General features: G+C 41.8%; 1 long non-coding RNA gene across 1 annotated transcript; it reads right to left on the minus strand.

Annotated features, from left to right (window-relative positions):
- Positions 1 to 11,611: 11,611 nt before the first annotated feature.
- LOC117770734 lies at positions 11,612 to 14,662 on the minus strand. Its single transcript, XR_004615439.1, has 3 exons — positions 14,487 to 14,662; positions 13,910 to 14,003; positions 11,612 to 11,817 (listed from the first exon to the last, which is right to left on the minus strand). It is a non-coding gene; the product is annotated as an uncharacterized LOC117770734 (long non-coding RNA).
- Positions 14,663 to 16,381: the final 1,719 nt, after the last annotated feature.

A 16,381-nucleotide genomic window follows, 5' to 3' on the forward strand; every position in this document is an offset into this window, starting at 1 on the left:
AAAAGTAACACAGACATGGGGATGTGTTTTGCAGGAGAAAAAGTTGTGTCTCAGTTTGAAATGCTGACAAGTTAATAATCCTTTCTCAAATGGCCCTACCGCAGTAAAATGGCCAGTTTGTTCTTACTTTTATTGCTATCATCTGTCACTCACTCACATCTTTCTCTTTTTTTTTTTCTCGCCTCTTCTTAAGGGGACTCAAAGAGCTAAAGCAGCTCCTAATGTTCTCGTTTGGGCTTTGTTCTCTTTTTCTTTTTGGGTTGAATGTGATTTCTTATTGTATTTTTTAAGAAGGAAAAGCTTAATGGATTCCCAAAAAGACGTATTCATGACATGGTAATGAGATTCAAATTTGAAAGACATTTTTGACCTGAAAAAAGGAGGAGGTCGCTTGTGGCAGTGGCTTTGTCCTGTTTTCCACTGCTCGGGAATACTTCCACTTTCACTGTCAACTGACGCAAAGCCAGAAAATATCTGAGAAATATATATATATCTATCACTTTGTAATTTTAAATGATAAATCTGGTGATATGCTGTTGTTGATTTGGAGTCAATCCTGTGTACACCCTCCTGCTGCCACAAATACTGCTGTTGGAAATAATATGTTACAAAAAGTCCTCTTTCTCCTGTTTGGGTAAAAAAAAAAAAGACATTGTAGTTTTAGTGCTCTGAGCTGTTTTGGGGGAAAATGTTTTTAATCAAATTCAAGTTTTGAACATTTTGAGTTTGTTGCCATGAGTGCCTCGGGTAAAGCAGGGATGTCAGGAAGTTCAGATATTGATTACCACTTTGTTACCGCTGACACACCAACAAACAGGAAAGGGCAAAAACATAACCTCTTTGTTTGTCTGTCAGCAGGATTCCGCAAAAACAAACGAATGGATTTCTATTCAACTTGGTGGAGGGATGGGACATCGGCCAAAGGCCATGGCACTGTTTTTTAAGAAATAGTTGAAAATAAGATGAAAAACAAAGTCAAATACTACAGAACTCAAAGTTTCATCATATCCACCCTTAGACAAAGAGGCAAAATTACTTTTTATGACCCCATATTATTGACTTTAATGTGTTTAACTCAGTGGGCACACATATTAGAGCTATTCTTTAAGTATCTAAAAGTGGAGATTAATGGGTATTTTTCTTTCAGATTAGCTCTATGTCCCGAGTTAGGAGGCCCTTAATATCGATGCTTCTAAGCATTTTTTAGATTTTAGATTTAGAATTTTCACAATTTCAGCTGATTCAGACCTGTCATGCATGAGAAGTTAGATGTCTCGCTCAAAGACACATCAGCAGGACACTTGGCTGCTGACCGACGCAGTGGCTTCGAACCTGCAACCACTTGATTAAAACCACTTTTCTTTCCCTCTAATCAGAGATTAACAATCCCCATTGTGCAACAACCAAACCCTCACACTTGCCAAAACAAACATTTTCAATAACGTAGGAGAGTCACCAAAACCACACAGTAGGCAGACTGCCCGGACGGTGTGGGATGACTGAAGACAAATCTGTTTTGCATAAAAGACAAATTATTGAAATTAATATAAAGAAATTATGGTAGAAAGCAGAGAGGTGGAGCCATTCTAATGAAGTCACCGTTCTCTCGTCTAATATCCTGTACTCAGAAGGCACATTTTGACATTTTGTTGTGCTAATACACAGAGGCTATTAAGTCCTCTCTTTATAGGGAGCATATCTGCAAAACAGCGTTCTAGTCTCTGCAGCCTGTCTACAGACAAAACAATGCCTCTTATAGTCCACTTCCATTTCTCCAATCAGTCGGTTGTCAAACACTATCCTTAGTCATCATACATAATATGCACTGCATTAAAGTGGCATTCTTGTAAACACCATATCTGTAATAGAGTGTGACAAGCTGCCTTTGTTTACACCGTAATAACTGGGTGTTTGAATAACTTCTCAACGACTTTAAGTAACCAGCCAGACTCACTCTGCTTCCATTCAGCCGTGCGCTTTGATAACCCGGGCTGACGTTTGGCACAGAGTGGACCGCGCGTTATATACCAACCAGTGTCGAGCTGAAGGGGGGACGCCACTTCAGTCGCTTCACCTGCGGTCCCGGGACATGGGAGGGCATTTCCTGTGCACACACACATTTCGGATGCTGTGTATATCCGCTTGTCTCATTATGCAGATGTCGACGTGGGCATCCATAAATATGTGAGACAGTCACACACACACACACACGCACACACACACGCACACGCACACGCACACACGCACACACACACATTATTTGAAGCAGCAACTTTGCTTCCTCTGCACACCCTCCCTCTTTTCCATCTGCCGTGAAACCCTCCTAAACCTCAAGGCGGCCTGTCTCCCCCGTAGCTTCTGGATGAATCTGTTTAGTATCTTTCAGTTCAGATGAAGCGCTACACTAACCATGCTTAAGGGCATCTGGGATGGGCGGCGGGCCTGGCGGAGCAGGGGGGGGGTCTGGGGGGGGGGGGGATGTGGGCTTTTGAGATGGTCCAGACAGGCCAGCTCTTCTCTTTCACAACAACAAGGACCCACACTGAAGCATGCTCATACCCTGCAACCAGAGAGGGCACAGGGGTCCTCCAGCCTGCCTGGGTTGGGATAAATGAACCCAGATGCTCCCCCCCCCCCCCCCCCCCCCCCTGCTAACGCAGAGCGACCAGGCTGAGGAAATGAGGGCGGGGGAATAGGTGGCAGAAACAGAAAAAGAGGAGGCTTAACTCTTTTTATTCCCCTTCTTCTTCCCCTGGTTGAGGCAGTTGTCGGTCAGATTCCTGCGCTTTCTCATAACCACTGATCACAGAGGCCTCATGTCGACGGAGTATTGTGGGAACTGATCAAGGGGGGGGGGGGGGGTTGTGTTTGAAGGAGAACGTGAACAGCAGCAAATCTTTAAGTCCTTTCCTGTTCCTCTTCCTGTCAAGCTGCCACCTGGCCTGAGAGTGAAGGAGGGATCCAGAGGAAAGGATGGTTGTGTTTGTCTAAATGACTTAATTGAAGTTCAAGTTGGTGCAGGAAGTTTTAGACTGTAACACGGATTGTGTGGTTAAATGTGTTTGAATGACTTATTCTATAGATGTGGGTTTAGACTTTGATCCCTGCACTGCACCTTATCTAAGACACTGAGCCCCTTTAAAACCACAGTGTTGATTTCATACCTCGGTTTTGTACAGATCAAACAAACACAAAATAAGTATCTGCCAAAATGTCAAACTATTAAGAAGACAAGACAATGTTTGTCTGTTGTCACTCACGTAACGTATGAATTCTGCTGATGTTTATTTAATTTTTTACAGCGCATCTACACTGGCGTCGACCCTTTTCGCATGTCGTTGTCTTTCCAAGGTGACATCTTCTTCTCTGTATTCTACTTTTCTGACAATCCTTTCCCATCCTGAGATATCTGTATTCTTCCAGTTTTGCATCCTTCACGTGTTAGAAACATTATCAACAAAGCCCTTTAGCAGGAATTGTTCCAGAAAATGTCCGGAGCAACTGACCCAGACATTTGTTTTCCACATACAGCCCCTGCGGAAACTGTCCGAACTTCAGCGCATGTATAAAAGCAGCTCAAGTCTTATCAAGGTTCACCTGCAAAGTTCACTCAGAAGTGGGTGGTGTAAAACTGAAAAGAAAAAAAAAAACTATCTGCATAAAAACACCAGAATGCAGATGCATTTATTTTCCTATTTACTATCTTTTTTTGAAATAGCGCTTCAAAGCTCTTTCTCCGCTGCAGACTGTGGTACGTTTCTCACCAGGGACCTCAGGAGTAACCTGTGTCACTACCAATCTGCCAGGCTCTCCTGATGCCATCCAGATGCCCCATCCTGAAACACACACCGGCCTCTTTGTTTGCACCACTTGAGGTTTTTGGAGCCCCCTTTTTTTTTTTTTCACCACACTGGACATGCACTAACACATATACAGATGCACACACAGTCGCATCGATTCACGAGTATACAGACACACACTTTCAAACCGACACAGATGTTGGGATACTCCGCAAGGCTCACCCACACGCCCACGCTCACAAACCAGCCCCTGTCTGAGCTAGATGCAGAACTGGGAAATAAACGACAAATTTCCTATTTCGTTTCGCTAAGTCTCGCCTGTTTTAGCTCACTCCTAACCTACCTTGCCACGTCGGAAGACCAGGAGTTAAATTATAGAGGACTACATTTCCTGAAGTGAAATGACTGTCAACTCAGCTTTGCGCCCTCATCTCAGAAGAGTGCAAGAGAAATAACTCAGTCCTTCCATTCGGTTTTTGCCAGCTGAACAGCAAACAGCCTTTGAACTATCAAAGGCGGCAGCAGAACTCAAAATTAACTATGAAATAAAACTCAAGTTCTTTTAGTCTGTGTTTGATCTCAGAAATGTTGTAGTGAGACAGCAGTGTGTAGCTCCTGTATTTGTCAGCAGGGCCATTAGGAAGTGCTGACATCCATCTGATTAGGATGACGAAACACCAAGCACCTGTGTGAGTGTGTGTGTGTCCTTGCTTTACCAAATGTCATTCACATCTCCTCTGCTGTGTAAGTGTAGTGTGTAAGTGCTTGTATTGATGTGTTGTCTGTGCATGTGTAGTTACACTTTGCATGTGGGTGTTCTTGTACATTTGAGTGAAAGTGAGTCTGTTGCATTTTTGTTCTCGCACATCTGTGTGTGTATGTGCGTGTGTGTGTGTGGATGACAGGGTGCATGCCTGCGTGGTGTGCTGGCCGGCTGTCCTGCCTTGAGGGGAGATAAATGGCTGAGTGTTGTTGTTGTCCAGAGAGCAGACACTCAGACAGCTGCTCACACATGATTAATTGTTTCCTTGTTGGGACTGGGACCAGTTGACTGTGTCTGGGCCAAGGCCTCCCACCCAGACGTGCGTGTGTGTGAGGGAGCGAGAAAGAGAGTAACGAAAGGCAAAGACAGTAAAAGAGAGAGGGAGAAAATATTGCGTCCCCTTTTATGAGTTTGTCTGTCATTGCGCTCTCTTTTCTAACATGTGCTATTGTTTTGAACCCGGCCACACAGTGAAGTGGTGACGTTCTCGGTTGGACGCAGTGAAGATGATCGATGTGAATTAGGGGAGGGAATTTGTACTGCAAGCTTTCTTTTTATGTTCACTTGAATTGAATTGTACAATGTTAATGGTCTTTAATGGACTTTTTCCTGCAATTGTTTCCCTCCCTCGCGTGGTTATGATGCAGATACCAAAGCGTTTAATTAACCGTGTTCTAATTACTTGATCCAAGTGAAGGAAGCTCTAGCTATCGCCTTGGATCATGCAGGTTGCACATTGATTTCTCATAGGTCAATACTGCTCAGGTTGATCTACAGTGATGCTGGGTTTCATGGAATTGCATGAGTGAGCCTGATGATTGATTAATTACAATTATCAGAGGCCTGATAATTCACCAGAGATGATAACACCATCAAGCATGCTTTACTGCTCGGACGGAATAAGCCTCTCCGGTGTCTAAATGGTCCCCCCTGTTAATTTCTCTTCCTTCACTGTCCAATGCTTTTAAGTGCAGCAGGACAGGTGGGTGGCTGATCCAGTGTGTTCAAATATCGGAGGCTTGGGAGTGGATGAGGGGGTAAAAAATCGGGGAGTGAGAGTAGACAACAAACTCCCTAATTGCCAGGTATCTTGGGCATACGGGAAGGAAACGCAGCAGGGGGTGTTGTTGCCACAGACGTCACAGTTAAAAACACGCTGCCATCCTCGCAGGGCCGTTCGGCTCGGTTGCACATTGTGGTTTAATGATAGCGTGGAGATGACTCACATGCAGCACTGATTCACTTTACATTAGACCCTTAATCACAGCAGCTATTACCCCCCACCCCCCCATTGTGTTGGTAAAAGTACTGGACTCCACAAAGACTGTGTTAAATAGATGCAAAACATTTACTCAGTGAGAGTTTCTACCTCAGACAGGTTTGTGGTTTAATTGGTGTGTTCATGGAAGAATAAAGCACATCATATGTTTTTTTTCCCAACTCACGTTTCCATCGTCTCCAACACTTTTTGGAGCCGGAGTATACGCAGTGACAATCAGGGATGGTTGCCGCAGTAGCGACTGGTCAATCAAGTCAATCTCAGCTGTCAATCCTGATGTCTCATCCGTTATCATAGGATCAAATAACTAATTAAAACCGAACCAACCAAAAATGAACATACACCAGTGTTTGGTCCATATCCCATCGGCTAAAATCGAGGAGGCGGGATGTGTGACCTTTACTGCAGCCGGCCCCCAGGAGGCGATTTGGCTTCACTTTTGAGGTGTAGACATATTGTCCATCTTTATAGACAAGTGTAATTTAGCTAAAACTAGTTATTTAACGTTTAATACTTAACTTAAGACATTTTAATATGTATTTCAGTGTAACTTGACCATCTCAAATCTTATATTATAAACAAGCATGTACCTTATTTTCTGTGCATTTTTTTTTTTTTGCTTTTGGGAAATTATACTTATCTGTCGAAGACCTGCAGGATGGTTCGTGTCATAAACAGCCCGGCTGAAACAGGGCACTCGTAATCCGTCCTGACGTCAAACCACAATCGTGTTTTCATAGTGGCTCAAGCACCGGGGATAGCGTTAAACTGAAACATACCCATCTGTTTCTTTCTGTGTGCCAACATGTCAGATCGGTTTAAATTTCAGGCAGGTTTAAGTGACAGTGAGGCCGCTGCGTGATCCCATACCGTCTGAACTACCCAGTGTCATGTTCACATGCTCAGAGGAGTTTATCCTCATTTTCAGCTGGGATTTGATGACGCCAGAAAAACACGGAAATTTCAGTGCAAAGCATGAAATATAATATGAATATTGTATCCGTTAGTTGTGTAACTAGGTGGGGTAAAACCTTTTCCATTTTATGTATTTATGTTACCCTTCAACCACAAGTATGACATTTTGGGTCAGAGTATGGAGCTTGGTGCTCAGTGTGGAGCCGTGTTTAGGTTTCTACAGATCAAAGAGAGTACTGTCAGTTTATGCTATTTTCTGGATTTTGGAGATTGAAATGACGTGTGTAGAATCTACATTGACAAAGCGTACACACAGGGAAGCCTTCATCACACAAGTAAAGAAAGGTTCAGAAACAGCTTAACATCTTGGTTATCATGCTCATTCCCCAACTGATGGAGAGATTGTAGAATGATACAACTCTCATATCTGTCCACTAAGTATGAAGCTAAAGCTAGCAGCCAGTTTACTAAGCTAAGCATTGGAACTGGGGGGAAGCAGCAAGCATGGCTCTTGTCAAAATGACTGTTTGCTTCCTACAAAAACTTACTTGAAAGAATGACAATGGACAACGAAGAAGGTCATGTGCCAACCTACTTTTTGGCTGCAACCACTGTATATAAAGATGGACGACATGACCACACCCCCAAACTTGAAGCCAAAATGTCTCAATTGCCACCTATATGTCATACATTTCTCCTCCATGTTAATTAATGGGATAGGGAAAAAACTAAAAAGTACACATCAAATATTTTCTCGAATAAGATAGTGGGAGGAAGTAGAGACACGACGTCCATCTTTATATTACATTACATATCATTTAGCTGACGCTTTTATTCAAAGTGACTTACAATAAGTGCATTCAGCCATGAGGGTACAAACCCAGAACAGCAAGAATCAAGTAAGTACAATTTGCTTCAAAAAAGCCAAACTACTAGTGCAACTAAACGTAATAATCTTTTGGGGGATTTTGTCTTTATACACAGTCTCTGTCTGGACCCCAGCGTTTATGCTAAGCTAAGCTAAATTAAGCAAACCGTCAGATGGCAGTTTCCCACAATGACCTGTTATCTTCTGACTCATTACAATATTTTCAAGCAACTGCAGAGAGAATATCTATAAGCAAAGAAACAAACTATACAATGCATTATTCCTTACATTTATTTTGCACATCAGCATATGTACAGGATCTATTCCCATGCTCTTTTCTATACAAATACTTTATATAAAAAAGGTTCAAATGTTATTTCACTGTGCACATGACATGATTTGTATAATTTTTCCATTGGTTTCTTCTGATCACAAAGAAAAGGGGGAAACCCATTGAGGACAACACAGGATCAATTTGATGAGGATGAATGGGGTTGAAAAACTAGCCTGTGGTCAATCCACACTGGTTAATTGAGGCAGTTAGGGGAGAACAGACTTAAAAGCCCCAGTCCTCCTTGACACTGATGGCTGTCCTATAAGGGGACCTCAGGTCTTTTGATAGGGCACTCGACAGCGTCCTTTGGGGCTGTTTCACCTACCACAATAAACAGGCAGCCCTTTGTCACCGGGAGCAGGGGGGTCTGGAGGGGTGCTCCTCGTTATTATTTTCTAAAGTAATTATACCTTATTATCTGTGTTTACTTTAGCGGGGGTGCTAGTGTGCAGGTGTGGGCCATTCGGCGGTGGGGTTGGCAGTCTCACTGGTGAACGCACCCCTGAGTGTCTTTTTTTTTATTTTTTTAAACTCTCTCCCCTCCATCTTTACTTGGAGGTTTTGGGGGGGCTTTGGTAGTAGTATTGTAGCCCCTCTGCTAATTTCAGCCCAACAAAAGAAACGTGCAATTAGGGCTATTATAGTAGCAGCTGCATGCTTCCTAGCTGTGCAGTGACAGCTTCATCTTCACCCCGGCTCAGCGGTGAAGGGAATGGAGAGGGGAGACGCAGAGAGAGCAGGGGCCTGCAGCGGCGGGGAGAGAGCTGGAACGGTCACAGTAGCCTCCAGTGTGTGCAGAATAGAGCGGAATATGCTGCCTGGGAGGCTGGTGTGTTTCTTCAGTGGAGACACAGCAGGGACTCTCGCCCACAGGCTCGTGGGGCTTGAGAACAATGGATCTGCCATCTCCCAACATGAAGTATTATGAAATGGTGCTCGCCGCAGTTCCATTGACTGCTTTGCCGCACCGAGTCATGTGGTCTTCGAGCTGTGTGGGTATAAAAGAAAACGATTTGCAAATAAGAATATGATTTTCAAGGAATCCGGACTTTCAGAAAGAGTCAGTTTACAGAATTTGCTGCACTCTGTTGTTGCCATGAAAATAATCTGGGGAAAGTGTGACTTGGATTTCTGTCGGAAGACTAAAACTTCCTATTGCTAAAGGACACGGAACTGCCATTTAAAAAAAGAATAATCCACTGTCTAAATGGTTTCATAAGATTTTAAAATATACACAATTTTTTATCGTTCTCCCTCAATTGAGGGGGTCGATACATGTCGAGCTGAATCATGTGGGTCACAAAAGAACGACAAAAATGCTCGGCCAAATTGAAGTCATCGCTAGATGGGTTCAAAGAACGAGCGGAGACACTGAAAAGGCTGGCGATCGTGTGGGGCTGAACACTGAGGGCCCATCGAGGCCCTCGCGGCGTCAAACACAAGGGACCAATCTTACGCTTTCAGCACAAACAAAATGGTCACAGGTCCTCCTCTGTTGCTCTCACTTACCGATTCTCTCACTTCACTGACTTCGCAACCCTTAGAATAATCATCTGGCCCAGGGCCCCTGGTTCCAGGGACATAAATAGGCCTTAGTGTCCCATATGGATGAGTCAGATCAGATCACTTATTTCCTGCGGCGCTGGCGAAATGTTTATTTTCTTTATTGACACATATATCAGTGGGAGCCGGAGCATCGTCTCTCAAACGCAATCTGGGCCGTGCACTCAGGAGAGCTGTTGGGCTGTAATATGCAGTTGATTGGGATAATAACCAGTAGTAAACAGGGATTCTGTGTTATCCCAGAAGAGATCGAGAGACTGTCAGATGCTTGTCAGCGTGCTTTCAGTTGCCAACAGTTAAACGCAAGGCTTGGGCAAACAGATTTCCACTTCTTACTTTTCCAGCCTTTAATGCCAAAATCTGAGCGCAACACTTTGAAGTGCCGAAGAACTCTTTCCAAGTACTAACACGTGCAAAGCAGCAAACAGTGAACAAGCACCACAAGGGGAGAGCACAAGAATCTGGAATGAAAGGCCACACACAGGCACAACGCAGCGATGGAAACATATCCTAACATAAAAGATCAGCCTCATAAGAAGCAATACTTACATAAAACCCATATTGTATTCAAATTCCACTGTATAATTGTTAGAATTTGCCGTGATTCATATGACCCATTATTTTTTGTGTTATAGATTATATTTTTAATGTTAACTTGGGGTGTTCCGGTGTTCAGGAAGCACAGACAGTTCTTAGCTAAATTTGTAGAATTAGAATAAATGGAAAAAGTATTTTTTTTATCTCATAATTTTAATGATTTGTGTTAAATGAATAAAGTAAACCAGTTTAGTTTGAATAATCGTGCTGGTTTCTCATGCAGATCATCTCGTTTCTGGTATTTTGCTGAATTAAGTTTTAATTTTATGAATGCAGTCTTTTTTTATGGTTTCATACTTTTATATACAAACACTTCTATCTAGAAAACCCCTATTTCCATTTGAAAAAACGGTTAAATATCTCCTTCTCTTGCTTCTTCATGAGATGCGTAACTTTAACAGTGTATGAACACTTATGTGAAGCGAACACCTCGTGACATTTAGGCTTTAATGTATTTTGCATATAAAACCAGACAAATCTGATAAATTTAACAAATATATAAATGTATTAATTTGATGAAAGTTGCACAAAATGGAAATAATTATTGTGCTTGATTACTGTACTTAAATCAATGTATTTAAGTTACTTTTCCTTTTCTACGGGAGGAAGATATGTTGTTTTCAAGCTGGAAACTGCTTTCATAGCATTGGTCTTACTGGCATCCATTTCACCTCATTAGGACCCTGGGACTGAGAGTCGACAAAACACTGAGAGAAATCATTTTGCCGGGGGAGTGTGGAGGGGATAAATTGGCCTCTGGTTCAGTACGAGAGTCCCCGCTGTGCCAAGCGGAAGAGAAGGGCCTGGCTGGCAGTAGGGGCAGGCCCAGGCAAGGCAGGCTGGGAGACCGCATGCTGAGACCCCCTCCCTGCCTCTGACAAACACGGCAGTGGATAATCTCTCCTTCAGGGACTCGGCCCAGCACTGTGGGGCTGAGAGGAAAGGGGGATGTCATACAGCACAGGGCAAAGGAGCTGCCTTGTGTGTAGCATGCATCACAAGTACTTAGACACACTTGTTTGCATTGTGCACACTTCCACTGCGCACGTCTAACATACATCTTCTTTACGGCTTGTGTATACTTTTTGTCTTCCTCTCACGTGGAGACATCGCATTGGCAGATTCAATAAAAGGAAGCATACGTAAATACACAGTTGCTTCAAAATATTAGCTCTTGAACTTGAGCAATATCGTGCAAAATTCATGTAATCCAAAATAAATGCTCAACGTGACCCAGGTTCATAAGACGTCCATTTGCAGGAAGGCTGTTTTGACTCAGCAGCTCTTAACAAAGACAGTAAATTGCAGATATCGCAGCCAAACCCTGAGGAGTCTTCCATACAGAAATAGTAAATGCAAAGTTTTAGATTTAGAAAAAAACAGCTTCAATAAGAGCTGGATAACAGAAAAGCTAAAATAAACTATAAATTTATCATGTGTAAAAATCATAGTCTAAACATCTGCAGTATTGTTGGTCAGTTAAACAATCAAATGAACTTTAATCTCCAAACTGTTTATTTTTATCCATATTTCTTACAAAAAAGAAACAAATTCACGTCGTCAAATATCTTCCGGTGATGTGTGGTCTACCGGTTCTATTCAAACAGAAATGTCCATATCCACTGTCATCGTATACGTAGAGGCCACGTCAGCCGCTATGATGTCTCCATTTTGTAACCATGTTTTTCCAGCTCGGCTCTGCGGGGAGGAAAAAGAAAAATAGAAAAATCAAGTCAGTAGAGATGATTACAGGTGGGTGGCTGAAGCATAAGTACCCTCTATTGATTGTGAGAACCATTAAGAGATGGGAGTGAAAAAATACATATAAATATTGCATAATGCGTGCAGCTATGGATTCGATGATTACATATATATATATGGGAGCTGTATGCCCTTTAACAATAATGATATCTTTAAGAAATAACTTAATAGCACATCTGTCATAATTGGCCTAAATAAAACAATAGCATATTACTGTCTGGAGTGTACTCCAATAAAAACAGACCAGCCACTTTCCTATTAAGTTATTGATTATTCAATAAGAGTGAGAGTTAAACCTTTAAAGCAGAACAGATCCTATGATGAAACTTTGATATATAAAAAGGCAAGTAAAGGGTGTGATTTCCTCTGTATTTGTCTTAAAATCAGGATCTCGTCTTCATCCAAGTTAAAAACAAATAATTAATTTTAACCATTAACACAAAGATCGTTGAATTGTCCTTGTCCGTAATGAATATATTATTCAAACATGAACAGTGTAGGTTGAAAAATGTATTCGAACCCCTCGATTTATGATATACAAAAGCCTTAATATTAATATTAATAGTGAGTTCAGCCAATGCTCAGTAAGGTTAAAAACAACCTAAAAGCTTAAAATTCACCAGAGCAGGTCAACATCAACATCCATGAGTCGATCATTTGTAAATCCTGCTGCATGGTTACATGATGGAAGCTGCTGCTCTCCTTAACTAACTTTATTGAGGCCTGAAGTTTGCCGAAGAAACCTCAACACTCCACGACACTTCAGGAGCATTCTTTTCTTACCGATGAAACAAAGGCTGAATTGTCCGGGAAAACAGAAGCTCTACGTATGGAGTAAAAAGGGCACTTTATACCAACATGACAACAGCATCATGACAGGGAAGTAGCCCTGAATAGCTCAACACCATGAAGAGGAAAATAATTCCAAAGTTTATAATTGAATGATACAGAAAGTCAGTCGATATTCAAAACATTGTTGGCTCCTCCTTCTGTCATTTTGTGATTCTAAATACTAATATTTATTGAATAAGTAGTAACAGTCCTTACATTCTAGTGTGCGCTACAATTCATTATTGTATTTACCAGCTGACACCAAGGAGAAGCACTGCTGCGCAGAGATCATCGCCTTTTATTAAATTTACATCAAGTTTACTTTTATTGGCCCAGTCAGAGAACAGACCTTCACCCAGTAGAGACGCTGTGGAATGTTCACATCAGACATCTTAAAAATATGATTGAACTGTTCTGAAGGAAGAACCGTTCTGAACATTGTGCACTTCTGATCCACAACGACAGAAAGTACTTGTTTGATCTTACAGCTGCTAAATAAGGTTCTGGTCAGTTATTTACTCCAGGGGTTCACTTATTTTTGTCCCATTAGCATTATGAAGGTTTCAGGAATAGATTTAATAAATCATAGAAGATTATAATTCTGCATTATAAGCATATTGTGGTTGTCCATTCTTCCGATTTAGAGAAATTTCCCATAAAAATGTGTAGAAAATTGGGATGAAAATATAGGGATTATTGTGTTAATCTGCAATAACTGGTTTCTATTAAATAAGTAAGCATTTGTGCAGAGTCTTATATGCGATATATTCACTACATTTACCAATTTGAAGGATGTAAAGGAAAAATTAGTTAAATTTATTGTTATTTTGCTGCCTCTGACGGCTGCTGAAAATATTAATAATACAAAAATGAAATCTCACAATAAAGATGATTAAAAAGTATATACTGATGTGAATATTCCTTCAACTGCAAAATAATGAAAAAATAATACTCAAGCCGTGTCCAAGTGTTTCGTTTGTCAAAGGAAAAAAGTTGTGGACTGGAGGCCTGAGCAAAACAGCTCATGATCAGTGAGTAATTTGACTTGAGCACATCTATATATAAACACAATCTCTTGCTTGTTATTCCTCACTCACACATTCTTGTTAAGGCTCATTTAAAAATTAAAGCTTGACAGAACAACTACGATTGAGACACGCCAACGTGGTTAATCGATCTGTAGCTTTTCTCCGCTTACCTCAGCTGGTTTGAGAAATCATCTTCTACGTTGTCATCGTCCCAGTTGTCTTCCCAAACATGAGCATCCTCATCTTCATCCAGCCCCGTCCAATCTGTGGAGAGCAGGCAGAGGGAACAACGTCATCACACTACACAAACAAATCCTCTTTTAAAACATTAGTATGAGATTCTCAAACACGGCACAAGAATCTCAAACAATACAGATGAGGAAGTCTTCTTAATCTGTGTTTACCTGAGCGGCTAACACCTCAGACTGTTAGCTATGCTACCACCATGCTAGGTAGCTAGCAGCCGTTAGCAAGACAAACGAAAGAACATACGCAGGGGAAAAGGCGAGGACGAACTAAAGACTATTTAAACACAATTACTGACATTTACGTCAATGGAGCCTCGTACTATCAATACATCCATATGGTTAAAGCAGCGGACTATGGCTACCGATAAATTCGCTAGCTAATGCTAATGCTAACACGGCCCTGGCTAGCTGAGTCACTGCCGCGGGGCCCTGATCTGAAAACTACGTCAGTTCGCTCACAGCACGTAAAACAAGACACAGTGACATGTGTGCTATTTACCCTCTGCTGGGAACTCTTCAAACTCATCGTCCTCCTCCAGTAAACCCAGGTCCACGGTCTGCTTCTTCTCCGACATGTTAGCGCTGCTGTCTGTCTGTCTGTGTCTGTGTGTGTGTGTGTGTTGCTGTTGTTGGTGAATGAATGGCTCCCTCCTACCTTACGCCTGCTACGTCAGAGATGTTCGAGCATGTGGAGGTTGCGTAAACTGCGCAAGAGCAGCAGCAGCAGCAGAAACCAGCGCTCTGTCTGAGGCACGATGAGGCAAATGTCTACGGTGGCCGAGAGAGATCAACACATGCAAATAGAGGGGAAACAAATTAATAAAACAACTTCATCAAAGCAACGACACATGCGCTGCAGAAAGTCTCAACACGAGCCAACTCCGAAAATAGCAACATCAGTTTGACAACACATGCGCTGCAAAAAAAAGAAATTCACCAGTGTCTGTGCAATTATCCAACCACTTTGAAATAACGTGCAATTTTGTATGGCTTAGTTTGTCTTTAGGCCTTAAAGGTCCAGTGTGTTATGTTTAGCTGAGAGGGATCTATTGACAGAAATTTAATATAAAATAATCCTAGTGATGTTTTCACAAGTGTGTTTCATCTAAATTATACAAATTGTTGTTTTATTTACCCTAGAATGGGCCCTTTATATTAATATACTTTATATTAATATATTTATATGTCTTTTTGTGTTTGCACATGGAGCTGGGAGAGACGCAATTTCGTTCTGCTGTGCATTTCTTGTTGTATGGTCTGAGTGACAATAAAGTTTACCTTGACTTTTTAAAAACACATAGAGACATTAGTTCCCGTGTTTCCAAAAACTACATTAGTCATTTAGTGTCGATCCAGTGACGGCCCTTATAATAAAACATTTTTGTGTCAGTTAATTGAAGCTTGTCTCTTTCTTGCCTCCCCTGCAGAGGATGTGAAGCAGGTCTTCATCCAGAAGACAAGCCACAAGCACATCCCCTTCAACTGGGCCTGTGAGTTCATTCGACTGCACTTTGGAACGCAGAGGGACAAGCAGCTCAGCTAAGGAGAGTTCCCCCAGTTCCTCCTGGTAGGCTTTGTGCTGTTTACCTGTAGAGCTGGGGCGATATAAATATCAATATAACAAAAGTCCAACATAAATATCAATGTATTTCTTATGCATTGTGCAAGCACAGTGAGGAGGGAAGACAAGTTTAAAAAACCACAACCTTCACTCTGGAGAAAAAAGAATGAGGGAAAGTTTGATTTCCCGCATAAATGTGGTTGTAACTTTAACATGAGCCATAAAAAAGCATTATGAGGACGAAAATATAACCTGGAGTCCATGGCGTTGTGTAGATTTGGGGTATTTGTATGACTGTTGATGTACCTTTTTGTTTTACATGAAGGCATTTTCAAAAAACTATGCAGACCAGACCCTGATCAGTGCAGTGCTTTACAGATAAAACCAGAACTACTGTAAAGCATGTGTTTGCTTGTTTCCCAGTTTTCAGCACGGTTGGTTTTCAATAACAGTGGTTTGACATTGGAAGAGTGGAGCAATGCTTAGAAAACACTTGCGAAATATTTTGGATAACAGAGCACTCTTTCTCTCTGCCTCTCCGAATTTCTCTCCCGTTTGTTTCCCCCTTTCCCGGACACAGTCTCTCTCTCTCTTTCTCTCTCTCTCTCTCTCTCTCTCTCTCTGTGACACCACCACAAAAGCCCCATCGCTTTCCTCAAAACATATGCACTAAAGTCAGGCAAATTTCGCCAAAGATTTTTCATTTAGGAGCAAATGCACAACGCAACCCATGTGGCCTGCTCGAATAATGAAGCGTTAGCCACAGCTTAGGATGTATTTTAGATAAATGAGAGTGCACTTCTACCACAAAACCACTCGCACCACAATGAAAA

This window comes from Hippoglossus hippoglossus, chromosome 11 (assembly GCF_009819705.1).
Source record: "Hippoglossus hippoglossus isolate fHipHip1 chromosome 11, fHipHip1.pri, whole genome shotgun sequence".
In the NCBI taxonomy this organism is placed as follows: domain Eukaryota; kingdom Metazoa; phylum Chordata; class Actinopteri; order Pleuronectiformes; family Pleuronectidae; genus Hippoglossus; species Hippoglossus hippoglossus.